The sequence below is a fragment of the Elaeis guineensis genome, chromosome 11, assembly GCF_000442705.2.
Source record: "Elaeis guineensis isolate ETL-2024a chromosome 11, EG11, whole genome shotgun sequence".
NCBI classification, from domain to species: Eukaryota; Viridiplantae; Streptophyta; class Magnoliopsida; order Arecales; family Arecaceae; genus Elaeis; species Elaeis guineensis.
The window spans coordinates 3,424,741-3,434,563 of NC_026003.2; the positions used below are offsets into that span (position 1 = coordinate 3,424,741).

At 36.1% G+C, this 9,823-nt stretch overlaps 1 pseudogene; it reads left to right on the forward strand.

The window, feature by feature from the left end:
* The window catches only part of LOC105053741 (probable metal-nicotianamine transporter YSL14), a 26,370-nt pseudogene extending 16,708 nt beyond the window's left edge, over positions 1-9,662 (forward strand).
* The last annotated feature ends 161 nt before the right edge of the window (positions 9,663-9,823 follow it).

Here is a 9,823-nt window from a genome sequence, read left to right on the forward strand (position 1 = left end):
TTCATATTCGATTTTTAGATGGATGAAATAGCAAGATTATATGTTAGATCGAGTAATACTTTTATATCTAAAGGTATAGTATTTGCTAGTATCCAATGTGTATGTCTTGTTGGATTCACTGGTGATATGATATATCATTAAACAAGTATAGCCACTAGCATATTATGGCACTCGCCTAAAGAAAAGACATAATGATGCATCTGGTTGCCCACCAAAATTAAATATAAAAAAATTTATTTACTTAGGATAAAGTTTAATTAGTCTCATTATTTGATGATAATATGAGCATGTATTATTTATAGTATTAATTTTCATAATTATTGATAGTAGCATAGGAAACTTTCTTTTCTTAATAGATCAAATTTCTTGAATTACAAAGAGAATAGTGCTTATATTAGGATGTATTGACCTTAATCTAAGATTCTGAGTGAATAAATCTTTACCATTTATGGATGAAAGCATATTAGTATAGAAGAGCTTTTGAGAAATGAGAGTATTCCAATCATCTTAGTCTGCTTCTAACGAAGTCTAATGTGGTATATTAGGGGATCTATCCCTTTATATTATAAGGTACATGATTTATTGGATATTGTGAAGCAGAAATTGGGAGGCTCTGACAAGAGAAAGGCCGGCATATATGAGCATATTATAGAGATGAAAAAATTGCAGCATAGTTATTATTTGATATTAAAGTTTTTATATTAGATACTTTTTTTGTTCCACTTCATTCTTACTTCTCTTTCATCAAAGTATGATCTTTTCAAAGTCTCTTATAATTCGTACAATGAAGATTGAATAGTTAATATGGTAACTAATCAAATATATGTAAGTAGAGAAGAGATTGAGAAAGAAAAAGATAGAAAGCATGAATTTTGCTTCATATCAAGTTAATCGGAAAGCAAGTAAAGAAAAGGATGTATCTAAGGCAAAAGGGAAGAAAGCATTAACTATGCTATTAGGTGAAGCTACTAATAAAGTTGTCAAAAGCTCCTTTTGCAAAAGAAAGGACATATTAATAAAAACTGTATGAAATATTGCTGCAAGAGAAAAATATCTTTTACTCTTGTATGTGTTTTGAATTTAATTTAGTAAATTTTTCAAGTTCTACTTGTGCATTAACTTTAGTGCATTATACACATTGCCAATAATATTCAGAATTTTCTATTAAGAAGGTCTCTAACTAAAAGTGAATGATCCATTCTTATTAGAAATCAAGCATGTTTACTTATTAAGACAGCTAGATCCTATAGGATAGTCTTAAATTCTGAAGTTAGTTTTTATATTCTTTTGAAAATTTTTTTATGTTATGGAACTAGAGGTTGGGGCATACCTCTTAAGAAAGGGTCAAAAGACTAGTGAAGAATGAGATCTTAGGATCATTAAACTTCATTGATTTTATGGTCTAAGTTGACTGTATAAAGGCAAAGTAGATATACACATCTAAGAAGGATACTAAGATGAATAAAGAAACTTTAAAAATCATTCATATTATTGTATGTAAATATTTTTTTCTATATTTAATAGATAAAAATATTTCATCACACTCATTGATGACTATTTATGATATGTATCTATTCCTTCTATATAATAGGACTAACATTTGAGGCCTTTAAAAAATTTGAAGCAAAGGTAGAGAGACAATCAAAAAAAGTAATCAAAACAGTCAGATCTGATAGAGATAGCGAGTACTATAATAAATATATACAGATAAGAATATAGCTAGGATATTAGCAAAATTTTTAAAGAAATGGACATCATATTCTAGTGCATAATGTCAAAGCACACCAGATCAAAATGGTGTAGCTAAAAGAAGGAATTAAACACTTACAGAAATGATTTGGGTTATAATAAGTTATTCTACTCGATCTATTTACTTATGAAGTGAGGCTATAAAGATGCCTATGCATATATATATTATATAAGGTCACTAATAAGACAGTTCAAAAGACTTCTTATGAGTTATAGACTGATAGAAAATTTAGCTTGAAATATATATATATATATATATATATATATATATATAATATATATATATATATATATATATATATATATATATATATATATATATATGTATATGTATATGAGACTGTCCAACTAAAGCCAAAATTTACAACCCACAAGAAAAGATATTTGATCTCAGAATGATCAGTGATTATTTTTATTGATTATCCGAAGAGATCAAAAGGGTATAGATTTTATTATCCATCTAATATACCATAAATAGTAGAAAACTAATAAAACTAAATTTTTAGAGGATGACATGTTTAGTAGGAGTGAAAAATCTTGAGATATTATCTTTGAAAAAATATAAGAAATAAATTTTGTATTTGAAAAGCAGACTGAAGTGATGATTTCTATAGTAATTCTTTAGAATAATATTCAGGAACAATCATCACTTATCAAGTTCCACTCCATAAAATTTTTATTGCTAAAGAAATAACCGTCCAACCACCACTACAAGCAAATTAAGGGACAGCTCTCTAGAGATTTACTAGAATAAAGAAATCTACTATATCTCGAGATTATATGATATATTTGACTCATATAGGGAAAAAGATATACCCTGAGATGCTCTTACAAGCCACAAAAGATGAGGACTCCTTATAATGGTTGGATGTTATAAAAGAATAGCTGGACTCTATGGATAATAATCATGTCTGAAAATAAGTTGATCTACCTAAAGGATGCAACCAATAGATTACAAATGAATTTATATAGCCAAAATGAATCCCAATGAGAAGGTCGAATGGTATAAAATCAGACTAGTGGCAAATGAGTTCATACAAAAAGAAGACATTGATTGTAAAATAAATAATTCTTTTTTTTAGGATTATTATAGCCTTAGTAGCTCATTTTTGACTTTTAGTTATATCAGATAGATATAAGAACAGCTTTCCTCAATGATGATCTAGAAGAAGAGGTCTACTAAACAATCTAAAAATTTTTTATGATCAGTGGATAAGAACACAGTTTGCAGATTAAAGAAATCTAGTTATGGACTTAAACAGACTTCTATATAGTGGTATGTCAAATTTAATGGGTAATCACTTTCTTTGGGTTTAAAGAAAATATTAATGATTAATACATATATTTCAAGGTCAGTGAGAGTAAGTTTATAATTTTGATATTATGTAAATAATATTCTACTTATCAATAGTGATTTTAGTCTGCTTAAGACAATTATAGTTTCTATCCCAAAATTTGAGATGAAAGATATAAGTGAAGCTGCTTATGTTATCGGTATTGAGCTTTATAGAGATTAATCCTTAGGATTACTTGGACTATATTAATAGACTTACATCTCTATAGTACGAAATTTGGGATAAAAAATTATTCTTTTAAGTGTGCTTATATCATAAAGGATAATAATTTAATAAAGCTCAATATCCAAGAATTAAGATAAAGAAAGAGAAAATAAGATTCATAACCTATGCATCTATTGTAGGGAGTTTAATCAATATCTATATTTTATATGTATTTAGACATTGCTTTTGTTGTATCAATGCTTGGATATTATCAACATGATTCAGAAATGGAGCATTAGAAAGCTGTAAAAAAAAGTTATTTATTACTTATAAGATATATATAAAAGTTTACATACACACAATTAGTCTAATCATTATAAGGTAATAGGTTATTAGGATTCAAACTTTATTGGATGCACGGACAATAGAAATTTCTACTTACAGGAAGTGCTATAATATGGATGAGTATAAAATAAGATCTTATTTACTGTATCCATTATGAAAGCTAAGTATATAGCTTATATAAGACTTCTTCACAAGCTATATGGTTAGTGGGCCATATCAACTATATATAATAAGCCAGGATGATGGCTACAGTGGGCCATATTAGCTATAGTGAGTTGAGGTTGGCTATTATAGGCCAGGATGATAGCTACAGTAGGTCATATCAGTTACAATGGGTCGAGACTAGCTACAGTAGGCCAGAATAATGGCTATAGTGGGCCAGGATGATAGCTGTAGTGGGTCGTATCTATTATAGTGGATCGAGACTGACTACTGTGGGCTAGGATGATGGCTATAGTGGGTCATGTTTAGCTTTAATGGGCCATGTCGATTGTAATGGGTCGCATTTGGCTTCAATGGACTATGTCGGTTGTAGTGAGCTGCATTTGGCTTCAATGGATCATATTGGCTACATTGTGGTGGGCTGCGTTTGGCTTCAATGGGCCATGTTGGATGTAGTGGATTGCATCTAGCTTCAACGGGCCATGTCAGCTGTAATGGGCCGCATTTGGCTTCAATGGGCCATGTGAGGTCCCCAAAGAGGTAGTCCCCACATTCCCATCGGTTTGGCCTTTGCTTTGGCTCACCTGTGAGCAAGGAACATCTCATTGCTTGGTGAGGGAAGGTGTTGGCTCAAGTATCCTCGGGTTTCTGTGTTGATAGGACTTCCATATTCTAGAAAGCCTTGGAGAACCTTTTGCCTTTTCTTGGATGCTGAGCCTCCTTCAGTCCTCGAGCCTTGGAAGGCTTGAGGCTTCGTTCGCACATGGGGTCTAGTAGAAGATCTGATTATCTTGATTGGATTGTCATGAACCACATGAGCCTTCCAGATTGCCTCAAAGATACCATTGTTGGGGCCGAGCCTCATTCGACATAGCCTCAACTCTATCCTTACCTCCTTTGGGTCAGTAGGAAATTTTATCCTTCAGAAAGTATTATGAAACAAAATGTCAGTTAAATTTTTATTATAAGTGAAAATTATATTTATATCATAGTTGGCTATCATCGATAATGGAATGATGGTGCTATTGACTTCCCTCTAAGATCAAGAAGGAAAATAATGTCCCCGAAACATTGTACCCTTTCTTTTCTTAATTTGGTCTCCTACTTTCTACACCACAGTTGGGATAGAGATTGCATTGATGATGCTGACTATCGATCGATTGTCATTTTTCTCCTCATTAGGTGCTTGATTTTGTTACTCTCAAATATACTTGTCGAGGTAGCCTTTGTGGATTAAGACCTCGATCTCATCCTTAAGCTTGATATTCCTTAGTGTTGTGACCATGGTTACGGTAGAAGCAGCAGTATTTCTTTTTACTCCTATTCAGAGGGAAGTTTATTGGCCCAAGTCGTTGCATATATTCTTAACCCTCGATCTCCACTAAAATTTGAGATCGGAGGGTGGATAGAGGAGTGTAGCTATTAAACTGTCAAGATGGACTCTTTAATCGGAAGCTCTTTTACGGTCGGAAAGATTTTCTTTCGATCTGGGCCACTCGGGATCTCTTCAATCTCTCTTTTTATCAAAATCTTCTTTTCCCTCTGCCTGCTTGTAGAGCTCTCATCTTCTTCCGCTGGATGTACTTTCAAACTCGGGTTAGTAGGTCAGCATAATCCCTTGAAAACTTCTTATTGAGAAAAAGACAAGGTGCTCATTTTGTAGTCCTCATTTGAGCATCGACATCATCACCAGCTAGTCAATGCTCTATATCTCGAGCATGACGGTGTTGCAGTGCATGATGTAGTCATATAATGACTCATCTTCTTCTTGCTGGAGAGAAAAGAGGCTATCCGAATTTTTTGATTGGGGTCGGTAGCTGCTAAAGTGAGTAACGATCAGTCTATCGAGCTATTTGAATAAATGAATGGACCCTAGTTGGAGTCCAAAATATCATGTCTATACCAACTTTCTAAGGATGGTCAAGAAGCAAGGCAAAGGAGGGCATCAGAGATGCTTTGTAGCATCATGAGAATCCTATAACCCTACAGATGATCCAGGGTATCCATGGAACCATCATTCAACTCCAGCTAGCGTACCTTAAATCGATTTGGGATCGGTTGCTCAAGATGGCCTGAAAAAATGATGGTTAAGAGTTGAAGTCAAGGCCATCATTGCTCCAGTGAGGCCCATTTTGAACTTTATCGAGGTGATGCTCGATGTCTTGGACTTTCTTTTGAGTTTCTCCTCTGTCGAGATATTTTCGATCTAGAAAAGTAGATTATGACCGAATTATTATAGAGGAAGAACTTCTCAAAGGTGCCTCTCCCTCAAGCTCCAATGGGAGGAGGAATGGGCTACCATAGTAGGGAGCAATGGGAGTGCCACCGGGGAGGAGATCACAGACTCAGAAGTGAGATCACCGATTGAGATGGAAGAGAGCCACTTAAGGGTTTGGCTCTAGATGCTGTTGTCGTCACTCTATCACTTGTTGCAGTTGCTACACAACGACGGTCAGTAACTGGATCGATGAACTAGGGCATCGAGCAGCGATGGGTCTATTGTGGCCTGTGGTTGCACGGTAATGGACTCGTGAGCAATACTACTCTAGTTGTGATAGATGGATTACCAATGGAAGGTGGCAAAGTTTTATGCTTTTGTCTACACCATGCTTTTTTTCTCTCAAAAGGGACTAGACCCTTTTTCTAACGTCAATCTATTGCCACAGGGCATCATAGAGATGCTGATGTGGTTGGAGCTGGATGCCACCAAGATCCGCAATGCCGGATGGTACCTATAAAGGAAGTCCATACTTACCGAAGGTATTCCAGTGGGAGATCCTCCGATGATTAAGTTAGCTAAAGCTTTGAAAACAGTGGAGAGAAAAGATCGCAAGAGCTGGAAGAGTGCAAAGAGTTCTTCTTCCTCATCCCTTAGGGCATGCCCTTCTCTCGAGTGTTTAAGTTTGCTTGCTTTCCATTTTTTATTAGAGGATCTCCTTCATACCTCTTTTATTTAAATGTTGATTTCGTAGGCGCTAGTCGGAATATATGAGTTTGTTAGGCCTAGCTCTGCAGACCGTTAGACCACATTCTAACTTTTATTGAGGGAGGGATCTCTTCCATTTCTCTGAATCGAGGTTGTTAGTCGTGGGGTCAGGCGCAAGCTTCACCCATATGATTGGCCGAATTGGTGGTCTCGGGTTCACAATTAGTGTGATCCCACCACATCATCTTGGGTGCACCTCAATGGAGGATTGGCTCCGTCAGTATGTCTCTCCCACAACAAAAATATTACATAAATAGGTTGTTGCATTGCTCTACTGAAAACAAAACTATAAAATTGCTTGACTTTCACCAGTACATTATCTTAAGCTTAAAGCCCTTTCCATGTAGCATTGCTTGTTCTGGTGATATGATTCTCAATCATAAAATTATATTCTTCTAAACAGGTGGCTTTGCAAGTCAACTTCTTGGTATGAGTGAAAGAATTGCCCAACAGGCATCAGAAGCAGACACTGCACAAAATGTGAAAAACCCGGAATTAGGATGGATGATTGGATTTCTCTTCGTTGTTAGTTTTCTTGGACTCTTCTCCCTTGTGCCCTTAAGAAAGGTAATCCTTACTCTAATCATACATGTCTAGTGTTTTAAATGTTATTTTGGAAAACTAGAGAAGCAATCAATCCATCAAACTTATTGGAATATGACACTTCGAGCTTTTACATGGCTTTATTTCTTATAAGCTATTTTAAGCTGGTGCATTTGGTGTCAATTTTACTGACCAAAAATATGTTTCAGGTCATGATCATTGACTACAAGCTGATCTATCCAAGTGGTACTGCAACCGCTTTTCTTATTAATGGCTTCCACACACCTCAGGGTGCCAAGCTAGCAAAGTAAATTGTAAAAGATCTTATGAACAAACCATGCTCGAACCTATCACATTTTCAGTATTTCTCACTTGTGTTGAATCAATTTCTTATATATATATATATATATATATCAGGAAACAAATGAGGACAATGGGCAAGTTCTTTGTCTCCAGCTTCCTCTGGGGATTTTTCCAATGGTTTTACACTGCCGGTGATGACTGTGGATTTGCAAACTTTCCTACATTGGGTCTTAAAGCTTATGAAAACAAGTACGGTGCATCACCAAATTTACATCCCTCACAAATATCTCTTTTCTTATTTATTCATTCTGCTAGGAAAAGGGGGGTTCAAAAAAAGTGCCCCAAGAAAAACTATCTAGCTTGAATTTGTTGATTTGTTAAAATCATCTTTGCTGTAGGTTTTATTTTGATTTTTCCGCGACTTACGTTGGAATCGGAATGATCTGCCCATACATTGTGAACGTATCTCTTCTCCTTGGAGGCATCCTTTCATGGGGAGTCATGTGGCCTCTTATTGGTAATAAGAAAGGCAGTTGGTATCCTGCAGATATCCCATCAAGTAGTCTTCATAGCTTGCAGGGCTATAAGGTAACCATCCAATCCTCTTCTTCCGTTGCTCTAGCTTGTGTTACAATTGAACCTTCTAACCCTAGAACTAGTTTACGTACGCTAACCAAGTTAATTAGCCCTATTACTAAGTTTTTTACCTTATCTCCTGTAGGTCTTCATAGGCATTGCAATGATTCTTGGAGATGGTCTCTATAACTTCCTCAAGCTCCTACTTCGAACAATTTCTCCCTGCATTTTTAGAGTGCGAAGCAAAGATTCCATAAGAACGCTTCCTGTCTCGGCCGATAATGGCCATTGTACTGGAACGACCACTGCCATGTCCTTCGACGACCAACGTCGAACTGAAGTCTTTCTTAAAGATCAAATTCCAAAATCAGTCGTATATGGGGGCTACATTGCCATTGCTGCCATCTCCACTGCCACCGTTCCCCACATCTTCCCTCAACTCAAATGGTACCAGGTCTTGGTTTGCTACATCTTTGCACCGGTATTGGCCTTCTGCAATGCCTATGGTACTGGCCTCACTGATGCTTCTCTTGCCTCTATCTATGGGGTGCTTGCCACTTTCACTATTGGAGCTTGGGCAGGTGCTTCAAATGGTGGTGTGATAGCAGGCCTTGCAGCTTCTGGTGTCATAATGAGCATTGTGTCCACAGCTTCAGACCTCATGCAGATTTCAAAACAGGATACTTGACGCTATCCTCTCCGAGGTCCATGTTTGTTAGCCAAGTAATTGGTACTGCAATGGGTTGTGTGATTGGTCCTTGTGTTTTTTGGGTATTCTACAAGGCCTTCAATAACCTTGGCTTGCCTGATAGTGAATACCCAGCTCCCTTTGCCCTGGTTTACCGGAGCATGGCGATACTTGGTGTGGAAGGCCTCTCGTCATTGCCAAAGAACTGCCTCACTCTCTGCTTCGTATTCTTTGCTGCTACTATTGTCATTAACCTGATAAGAGATTTGGTTGGGAATAAGGCAGCAAGGTTCATACCTCTCCCGATGGCAATGGCAATACCTTTCTATATTGGGCCATACTTTGCTATTGATATGTGTGTGGGGAGCCTGATATTGTTTGTGTGGGAAAGACTTAACAAGGCTCACGCTTCCGCATTTGGGCCGGCGGTGGCCTCCGGTTTGATATGCGGTGATGGGATATGGGCTCTTCCTCAATCCATTCTGGCTCTGGCTAAAGTGAACCCACCTATATGCATGAAGTTCCTATCTCGGAATGTGAATGTCAAAGTTGATGATTTCATTGCCAAGTTCACTTAGTTTCTTCATAGTTTATAAGCAATAAATCAACAACAGAAAATGGATTCAGGATCAACAAGGCATGCTACTTATCCGCAAATCTTATATAGCATCCAAGTTGATTTTATGTATATTTTTTCAAATTTTAGTCAATTTTTGTCATACAGTTGATCATCTAATGCTTGTTGTTCATAATTTAATTTTGATAATGTGTACTAGATATTTCATTGATAAATTTCTCAAATCATGGATTGTTTTAGCTTAATTAATTTTTCAAGATATAATTTTTGATATTTGATGGGTACCTAAACTTAATTTGATTTCCATCCATCCTATACTAATTAATAGAACTTTTTATCATCCAGTCTTAAACCCTGTAATAAACCGGGAATGGAATAAAAATTAGACCCAAAAC